Raw genomic sequence first — 10,324 nt, 5'->3', positions numbered from 1 at the left:
AATAATTGGAGAAAAAAATAATTACTTATGTTTGAGCCAATTTAATACAAAGGACAATACTATCTAAATTTGCATATGTAGCACTATTTTAGTCAATCTGCCAAACTAGTATTTTATTAATTTAAGTATTAATAAAATTCTTTTGGAAGAATAGAAAATCAAGTATCTAAAGTATAATAATTAAATAAAGTTGGAAGGAAGGAAATCTATGGGAAAATGGGATGGCATTCTGGTAGACAATAGGTTTAGACAGACTTATATACCAAAATGAGCTCCAAATGAATATATGACCTTGGTAAATGTTACATTACAAACAAATCAGGGTTACAAGGAAGAAATTACTTTTTAGATTGCTGTATAGAGGAAAAATTGGGACTAAATAAGTTATCACAGAAGATAAAATGGACAACTATGACCATATAACATTTAAGAGTTTGTTTTTTAACAAACAAATCTAAGATGGTAAAAATTAGAAGTAACTAGGGAAAATGTTTAAGAATTTTTTCTGGCAAAAGCCTCATATACAAGATATATAAAGAACTGATTCAAATTTATAAGACTAAGAAGGATTTCTCTATAGATAAATGATTAATTTATTATAGCTTTTCATTGATAGAACATATGCATAGGTAATTTTTGCAACATTATTCCTTGCACTCACTTCTGTTCCAACTTTTCCTTTCCCTCCCTCTACCCTCTCCCCTTGATGGCAGGCAGTCTCATACATGTTAAACATGTTAAAGTATGTCTTAGATATATTTGTGCAGATCCATACAGTTCTCTTATTGCACAAGAAAAACTGGATTTAGAAGGTAAAAATAACCTGGGAAGAAAAACAAAAATGCAAGTAGTCCACATTCATTTCCCAGTGTTCCTTTTCTGGGTGTAACTGATTCTATCTATCATTGATCAGTTGGAACTGAATTGGATCTTCTCATTGTCAAAGATATCCACTTCCATCAGAATACATCCTCATCCAGTATCATTGTTGAAGTGTATAATGATCTCCTAGTTCTGCTCATTTCACTCAGCATCAGTTGGTGTAAGTCTCTCCAAGCCTCTCTGTATTCATCCTGCTGGTCATTTCTTACAGAACAATATTATTCCATAGCATTCATATACCACAATTTACCCAACCATTCTCCAATTGATGGGCATCCATTCATTTTCCAGCTTCTAGCCACTATGAAAAGAGCTGCCACAAACATTTTGGCACATATAGGTCCCTTTCCCTTCTTTAGTATTTCTTTGGGATACAAGTCCAGTAGTAGCACTGCTGGATCAAAGGGTATGCACAGTTTGATAATTTTTGGGGCACAATTCCAAATTGCTCTCCAGAATGGCTGGATCCAATCACAACTCCACCAACAATGCATCAGTGTCCCAGTTTTCCCACAGCCCCTCCAACATTCATCATTATTTGTTCCTGTCATCTTAGCCAATCTGACAGGTGTGTAGTGATATCTCAGAGTTGTCTTAATTTGCATTTCACTGATCAATAGTGATTTGGAACATCGTTGAATATGAGAAATCTTATAAAACATTAATAGAAAAATGTAAATTGAAGCAATTTTGATATTTTATCTTATCTGTCAAACAAGAAAAGATGATAAAGGAGGAAAATGGTGGGGTTGATGAAAAACAGATGGACTTGTGCATATTAGAGGTTATTTGATTTGGTCAATCTTTATGCACTTGTTTAAAATAATTTTTCCAAGAAAGTCTAACCAAATATCACAGAATTTAATCCATCTCACTTTTCCTTGGTTCAGATTATAAAAGTCTCATAAACCATCTTCATTTTAAAATAACATAAAATATTTTAGCAGGATTTGCCTCATATGATAAAGAATTGCATTAATATGTTTCTTGGAGCATATCTTCATGAATGAAGAGTGACCACCACCATCGATTACACTTGCATAGCCATTTTTGACCAGAAAGTTAACAATCTGTGGTATGACCCTTCTATGATACAAGTAGGCCTATAATCCAAAGAGATTAAAGAAAGAGGGAAGTGACCTATATGCACAAAAACAGTAGCTTTTTTTTTTTTTTTTTTTTTTTTTTTTGCAGTGGTGAAGAACCAGAAATTAAGATGGCATCCATTAATTGGGGAATGACTACAAATTGTGAATATAATGGAATATTATTGTGTTTTAAGAAATGTGAAAAGAGGAGTTGAATAATTTGAGAAGATTCGTGTTTGAGCATAATTATAAGAACAATTTATGCAGTAATAACATTATAAAGATAAACATTACAGTGGACATAAGAATTGTACTCAATGTAATGACCAGCCAGAATTCCAGAGGACTCACAATGAAATATAATTCCTGACAGAGAGGTGACTACTCATAGTGTAAAGTAAAATACATTTTTTGAACATGTCCAATGCATGAATTTATTTTGCTTGATTATGAATATTATAAAGGTTTTTCTTTCTTTTTTCATGAGGCAGGTGGGAGGGAAAGATGGATTTTCTTTTTTTTTTTTAATTTATAATTTTTTGACAGTATAGATGCAAGAGTAATTTTTTTTTATAACATTATCCCTTGTATTCATTTTTCCAAATTTTCCTCTCCCTCCCTCTATTCCCTCCCCTAGATGACAGGCAATTCCATACATTTTACATATGTTACAGTATAACCTAGATACAATATATGTGTGTAAATCCAATTTTCTTGTTGCACGTTAAGTATTAGATTCCGAAGGTATAAGTAACCTGGGTAGAGAGACAGTAGTGCTAACAATTTACATTCACTTCCCAGTGTTCCTTCTCTGGGTGTAGTTGTTTCTGTCCATCATTGATCAACTGGAAGTGAGTTGGATCTTCTTTATGTTGAAGATATCCACTTCCATCAGAATACATCTTCATACAACATTGAAGTGTACAGCAATCTTCTGGTTCTATTCATTTCACTCAGCATCAGTTGATGTAAGTCTCTCCAAGCCTCTCTGTATTCCTCCTGCTGGTCATTTCTTACAGAGCAATAATATTCCATAACATTCATATGACATAATTTACCCAACCATTCTCCAATTGATGGACATCCATTCATCTTCCAGTTTCTGGCCACTATGAAAAGAGCTGCCACAAACATTTTAGCACATACAGGTCCCAGAAAGATGGATTTTCAAGTGAAAAAATTTAAAAAAAAAATAATATCAATACATAAGAGACATATGCTAAACAAAAGTAGTCATTGTGTTGGAGTAGATACAGTATAGAGTTCAAGTTGAAGATCTATTACCCATAAATGGTGATGTCCTCCAAGTTTACTGTTTACTGGTTGTAGCTAAGTTTAGGAATACTGAAGAGGTTCCTAACAGAGATAAATAACCTCTCAGCCTGAGAATCCACAAAGAAAATACCAAGAGAATAAAGAATATCTATTCATCACATTATTACATGTTTTTATGGACAAACTAAAGTTTGTTCATCATTATATATATATATATATATATATATCTGAAACAGAGTTTTCAAGACAATTACATGGGCTAAAAGTCGAATAGGAAGAGGATAGCAGCTGTATAGCTTTTAAGCAGAAGGAATTTCCAAGTTAGTGAGATTTTATATCAATTTGAGCATTTGGGTAAACATAAAACATTACCATGGTTTAAAAAAAATCAACTTCATAATTGACAAGCAGAGAGACAAGAGTTTCGTTGGGTTAGGTAGCTGGATAGCATAGTGGATTGAGTGCTTTGGCCTAAAATCAGAAAGCTCTGAGTTCAAATTCTCAGACACTGTTACTTAACCTGTCAGCTTCAGTTTCCTCAAATGTAAAATGGCACTAATAGTATTAGTGCTTACCTTCTTAGGGTGTTGTGAGAACAGTAAATACCTGCATATTTAATAGATGTTTCTTTCCTTTCATTTTAAAACCAAGAAGAATTCATAGTGTGACGTGAAAGCAAAAAAAAGCTAATGCTATGTTGGATATAGTTTTTTAAAAACTATAAAACTAGGTAAAGATAGTGCAGTTATACTTTGCTCACACCGCTTTTGGAGTATTTACACGTCCCACTATTTAGCAAAACATTCATGGGCTCCATGGAGAAGAGTTCATGACATGTAAGAACTTTTTGAAAGCAGGGAGGTGAAAAGACTTAAAATGACCTGGCAGCTCTTTTCTAATATTTGAAGGTTTACAGCCAGAACGTAATAGATTTATTCTTGATAGCAGTAGATAAATACAGGAATAATGGGCAGAGATTGTAAAGGGGGAAACTGAGGCTTCAGGTGAGGAAACACTTCCTATAGTGTCATCTCCTCCTCCTCAGGAGGTCTTTGGCTGGCCCACTTGTCTCATAAATAGGATTCTTTTTTCAGTTAAAGGTTGGACAAGATAGCCATTTTAATCCTCAATCTCTGAAGAAGAAACAGCACAAAATTGGAACAGCAAGGTTCTCACAATTCCTCTTCAATTTTGTGGTGGTGTCATCTCAAACCTTGAATTTTTAAGGAATCTGCAATAATTTGTGAAAGATTGCTAGGTTAATATGCATCACAACTTGAGTTGATGATGGGGGAAAACAAAGCTAATCAACTCTTTTAAGAGGATGGAATTCTGCGCTTGGGAGAGAGCAGTGTATCTCTCCTTTTTAGTCCCCTTCTACCGTATGAGGAGGAAGTTTTCATCCACCTAAGGACCGCCTTCTCTCTATGCCTTTGCACAAACCCGCCTGCTAGCCAGGAGATTGCGATTAGAGAAGGAGAGAGTCAGTACGGACGAGTCAGTATTTCATTACCCATCCAACAAATAACATTTTCCAAATTTTCCGAACTTTGGCCAGACAAGGAGTGGGCGTGGCCAAAGGCTCCTCCCTCGCTGCGTAGCAAAAAAAAAACCATAACTGAGGGCGTGGCCTGTTAATCTTAAACTTGGAGGCGGAGGGGGGAGGGGCAGGGGAGCCTAGAAAGGGAAGGATGCGTTCAGAACTCCCTCCCAGCCCGCCCCTTCCCCCAGAGTTCCCACCCCTTTCACGTAGACTCACGGGGTGGGAGGAGCCCTTTCTGCGAGGGCCCCGCCTCTTCTTTGAATATTGATAAGGTGAGCGTCGGCGTAGCCCTCCTTCCATTGAATGAGGCTGTGTCGCGTGGCCCGGCGTCGGCGTGACGGTTGGACGCGGGTGCGGCACTGCGGGTCCCGATTGCTGCAGCCGCTTGTCAGTGTGATGAAGATTGGCACCCAGGTAAGCTGTCACTCAACCGCTCCGCCGCCGCCGCCGCCGCCGCCGCCGCTCTCCGCCGTCCCTATCAATCACACCGGCCTCCCTGCCGCCGCCCCACTACTGCCGCCCAGGTCGTTCGTGGGGAGAAGAGATGCCACATAAACCGCGCCCAAGGGCATGGAGCAGAGACGGGGAAGGGGAGGGGGGGGCACGTTTGAATGCAGGAGGGACCAGAAAGGAGGGGGGAGGAAAAGGCTGAGGGAGGTGGTCCACCCTGCAATCTTGATAGGGTTTAAACAGTATTTGTTTTAATACGTGAGTTTATGGAGGAGGAAATTTCTGGAAGGAGCCGCCGCGCTGGGCCCCGCTGCGAGGCGCGCGCTCCTAAACCGTCCCTTGTGGAGCACTGCGCGCGCTCCTGCACGGGGCGGGGAAAAGGGGGAGGCGGACGGCAGGAGAGGGGAGGGCAGAACTGGGGAGGGGGCATGGGGAGGCGCGCTTGTCCGCGCTGCGGGGTGTGGAGCACGGCGGGAGGGAGCTGGCGAAGGAGGAGGAAGGGACGAGGGAGGAGAGGCCGAGGGAGCCGGGGTGGAAGCTGGTGGCTGCTGGCCGCCGCCTCCAGTCGAGCGGTCTTCCTCGCGTCTGCCGTGGGGTGCGCGGGCCTGGGGGGAGACTCTTTTGGAAGGTGTTGGGGAGCAAAACGGTTTAAAGGGACTGGTTGGGCGAGAAGCTCCATCTCTGATACTTCCGCTGACCCACTTTGGTGCAGCTTTTTAGGCATTGGGGTGGTTTTTGAGGGGTAGGGGGGGAAAAGAGGCTGGAGGACGGCGGAGGGCAGTGGGGAGAAGAGGTTGTGTAATGGAGGAAGGAAGAGTTGAAGATGGCGGCGGCTCCTGCTCCAAGGATGGGGGCAGGGAAGACTCTGGAAGAAGGGAAAGGGAGGTGGGAATCATCTTCCAGGCTTGTGTATGGATGATTTGGATGCGCCAGTTTTGTGAGGGTTTTTCTTTTTTTCCTCCCTTTCTGCTGTGTTAATGATTATGAGCAGCAGTCATATCTGGCAAATAAAATATCTGGCTTTCCGACTTTTGCATGGGACAGATTGCAATTTAGTTTGGATTTTCTGAGGCCTTCTCTCTTCTCAGAGCATTAGCTCTCACATTGCATGTTGTGAGATGTGCAATTTGTTCCCCATCACCAAAAGTTTGCACTAGTTGGGAATCTGGTGGTCAAAATGTGGTTAATCACAATAAAAATATAAATATACTAAACCTGTGAATTGACCATAAACTTGGAAATTTCGATGCATCTTGCACGATTATTTGCTCACAATTTTCCAAATACCATTTTTTTAACCGAGTCAGATCATTAAAAACGAATAATTTTAAAAGCTCTGTACCTCATGCCTTACACAAATTAAAATGTTCAATAGGCCCCTTAAAGAGAGCTTAGATTTTAGAATCCAAATTAGTCACTAATCAGTGGAAGCATAGAATAGTTCGAGGGAAAGTTAGCAATGTTTAGTTATTATTCCAAATAGAATTTGATAATTTTCGTCATCTTTGCAGGGCTGACATTTCTGAACCTGCAAAGCAATAATACCTGACATTTAAATATATTTTAGGAAGTTCTAAAGTGCATAGATCTCAGACCTCATAACAACTCAAAAGCAGGCACCACATTTGTATCCCCATTTTTGCAGGTGAGAAAACAGCTCAGACAGGTTAAATGACTTGAACTGCCATTTATTACTAATAAATATGGCAGAAAGGATTTTGAACCTTGGAATCTTCCTGACTCCCAAGTTTAGCTCTTTTTTGATGCTTCAATGTCTTCTAAACCTTTCAAGGGCTAAACCCTTCACATTTTCCCTCAATCTCAATATCCTTTTCTTCTTTAACTGAATATCTACTTTATCTACTGATTTTTTTCTCTATTAATGACAAATTTTCTAAAATCTTCACTAGCTTATCAGTGTTCCAAATTGTTAATCCTATTTAACTCCTTGAAAAATGTGACTCGTGCTAGCTCCACCTTAAATCCTCTCATTTCTCATTTTAAGAGTGGCTTCCTAACTCATCCATTCAACAAACTCTTTTAAAAGTCACTCATAATTTTTTTGAATAAATTTTAATTGATATATTTTGTTATTTAAAATATCTATTGTGTCCCCTCCCACAGCACTCCCTTACCTCAAAAGAATTGGAACTGGGTCTGTTCTTTCTACCAATGCAGGCCGACATCTTTTCAACAATTTTATATTAGTGAGTTAAAGCATCTTTAAATAATGAAAAGGAGAAGAAAGAGAAAAGAACAATTTGAAAAATTAAGCATTACATCAAAAAATTGAATTTATATAGTATTTAATACTTATGTTCCCTGCTAAATTTTTAAAAAATTGGAAAGATATTTGTATATAGCTTTTTTTTTTTTTTTAAACCAAGCTTGGTAAATTACCCTTTCCATTTCTGTTGTCATGTTTATATTATTTTCTTCTGTTTTTGTAACTGAGTCAGTTCACAATAGTCTTTTTATCCTTTTCTGAGAAAAAGCAACACCAACTCCACACTCGCTATCAATTAGTGACTTCTAAATTTCTCAAAATATGACTTGATTGTTATCCTTTTTGACTACAACAGCTGATACTGTTGACTGTTATCTCCTTTTGGATATTATTTATTATTTTTTTTTTTGAGATGGTTGTCTTCTGTCTCTGTCTTCCTCCCTCCTCTTTTCTTCCACTCCTCTCTTTTCCTTCTTTTTTCCACATTATTAATTTCTTATGTTTGTCATCCTTATCATGCATGACCTTCCATCCCCATTGTGGTTGTCCATCAAGATTCTATCCTAAATTCTTTATCTATACTTTTTCTGTTAGTGATCTCATTAGTTCCTACAGATTTAATTATTTTTATGTAGAGATCCAGACATGCAGCCCTAGTCTCTTTCCCAAGTTCCAGTCCAATCTTGCATTACTATCTGCTTCAAAACAGAATTTATCCTCTCTCTGCCATTAACCTCTCCACCATATCAAAAACTTCTTAAGAGGTCTGGAAGATTGAGAGACCATGAGCAATTAACTGATTATTGGTAACTTTGAAGAGTAGAGTTTCCCTATAATTCTTTAAGAAGTCAGATGTCTAGGGGTAGAGAAGGGAAGAGATAGTTGGGAGGTGGAGTAAAGGAATCAGTTTAACAGTCAAAGTGGGGGGAAATGGAAAAGTAGAGATTTTTAAAGGTTGGGGGTATTTCTGAACATGTTAGTAGGAAACAGGAAAGGAGTGAAACTGTTCCCCTTTTTCTACACAAAAAAGCATATTGATTTTTGAAAATAATTTCTGGTACTTCTCAATGATCATCTTTAAAAAGGGGAAGCATTTCCCCTGTAACAGAAAATTTTTTTTTGATAAAATATACCTCATTCTTGCAGAACACCACTTTTTCTGGAAGGTGGTTCACTATATTATAGACTGTATTTTTAAAAACTTGGTGTGATATGTCTTCCATTAAGTAAGTGATTTGATGTTTTTTATTCTTAACCATTAAATCAAAAGAACAACAAAAAAGAGGATTATATATAAAACTAAAGTACAGCTTGCTTTTTCTTTTAATTATATAATTCATCATATAACTTCCCAAGCTGTTTTGTTTGGCTGTGTTTCATTCTGGCATTCCTTCTGTTCTCTTCAGTGCATAAAATTTTTTTCAAGAATCACTTTTCCCCATTTTTTGAGGTAGGGAGAGAAGGCAATCCTTGTAACAACTCCCCTTTCCCCCTCCAAGGAAAAAGAAAAAAAAATGTAACAAATAACATGTTCCAGGAATTGTGGATCATGATCATTGAAAGACCTTAAGTCTTTCAAATGTATTTTTCTGTCCAGTATTGTCATAAATATATAGTTCTTTTGATTCTGCTCATTTTACTTTGCATCAGTTAAGAATCTTGCTGGGTTTCTCTGAAATTATTTTTGTCATTTTTTTTTTTTTTTGGTGGCATATTAATATTGTTACATTCAGATATCACAATTTGTGGAGGAAGTATTTTGAGATGGAGAACAGCAATTTTTTTTCTTAGAGAACTCACAAGTCACCAGAAAGCAAATGGGTATTTCAGTTGCTCTTCAGTTGATAATAAGTTCTTGAACTACCACATATTGATATTGGATGTAAGGTTATGGGCAATACCTAGTAATATTGTCTTTGTGACTAATATTAACCCTAAAATTATTTTAAATAGATTTATTTTATACAAATATGTTTTAATTTATCTTCATATTGAAAGTCAGGAGAAAAAATTATGGCTAGTCTTAAGAATTCCTTGATCCACATAAATCTTTAGGTTAAGTAATCTACAGAAGTGGCCATAGATATTTGTAGATTAGACAAGTTTTACATCACAGATATATAAGATGCATATACACACATAGATACATATGTATATTAAATGTAAAATGTATATGCATATAACAACATTTGTGAATTAAGTTTACCATCTTAATATAGGCATGGTTTGTAGCAACCCAAAACAATTATAATACTAATATCAGAGATCATTTATTGATCACAGATCACCATGACAGATATAATAATAAAAAAGTTTAAAATATTGTGAGAATTGCTAAATGTCACACAGACACAATGTGAGCATGTGCTGTTGGAAAAAGGCACTGGTATATTTGCTCAATACAGGGTTGCCACGAAACTTCAGTTGTTAAAAAATTCAATCTCTGTTAAAGTGCAATAAAATATAATATTGTAGTTTTTAGAAGTGTTTTTTTCTACTTTAAGGTGATACAAACCACTTTATTAAGGTTGTTTTTGTTTTTTGTTTTTTGTTTTTTTAGCATATTTGGACAGGATCTTACATGTTGTTGTTTTTTTTAAATAACAAAATTAAGAAATTGTCAAAAATTTGCTAGTAAACTGATTAGTAACATGGTTTTGTAGAAGCAGTGTTGGAAGAGGAACACAATTTCAGTTTTATGTTCTATTTTCCCAAACATTTATTAAATACATAAAATGCCAGGATCTGTGTTAAGCTTGGAAAATTCAAAAACTGACTTCAGATAATTCCTGGTCTCAAGGAGCTAGATTTTCTTAGAATCAATTCTACTGACTTTCTGAACCCTTCCCCCTAGTTTTC

General features: G+C 37.0%; 1 protein-coding gene across 3 annotated transcripts in view; it reads left to right on the top strand.

The window, feature by feature from the left end:
- Nucleotides 1–4,859: 4,859 nt before the first annotated feature.
- PKNOX1 (PBX/knotted 1 homeobox 1) overlaps nucleotides 4,860–10,324 on the top strand; it is a 149,901-nt gene continuing 144,436 nt past the window's right edge. For 2 of the 3 annotated variants that reach the window (XM_074300550.1, XM_074300549.1), the window contains exon 1: nucleotides 5,088–5,202. The gene's annotated coding sequence lies outside the window, so the exon portion shown is untranslated. Of the gene's footprint in view, nucleotides 5,203–10,324 lie in introns of all 3 variants that reach the window. The other variant, XM_074300548.1, reaches the window with a different exon arrangement.

This window comes from Sminthopsis crassicaudata, chromosome 3, assembly GCF_048593235.1.
Source record: "Sminthopsis crassicaudata isolate SCR6 chromosome 3, ASM4859323v1, whole genome shotgun sequence".
In the NCBI taxonomy this organism is placed as follows: domain Eukaryota; kingdom Metazoa; phylum Chordata; class Mammalia; order Dasyuromorphia; family Dasyuridae; genus Sminthopsis; species Sminthopsis crassicaudata.
This window is presented reverse-complemented; position numbering and strand designations above follow the sequence as displayed.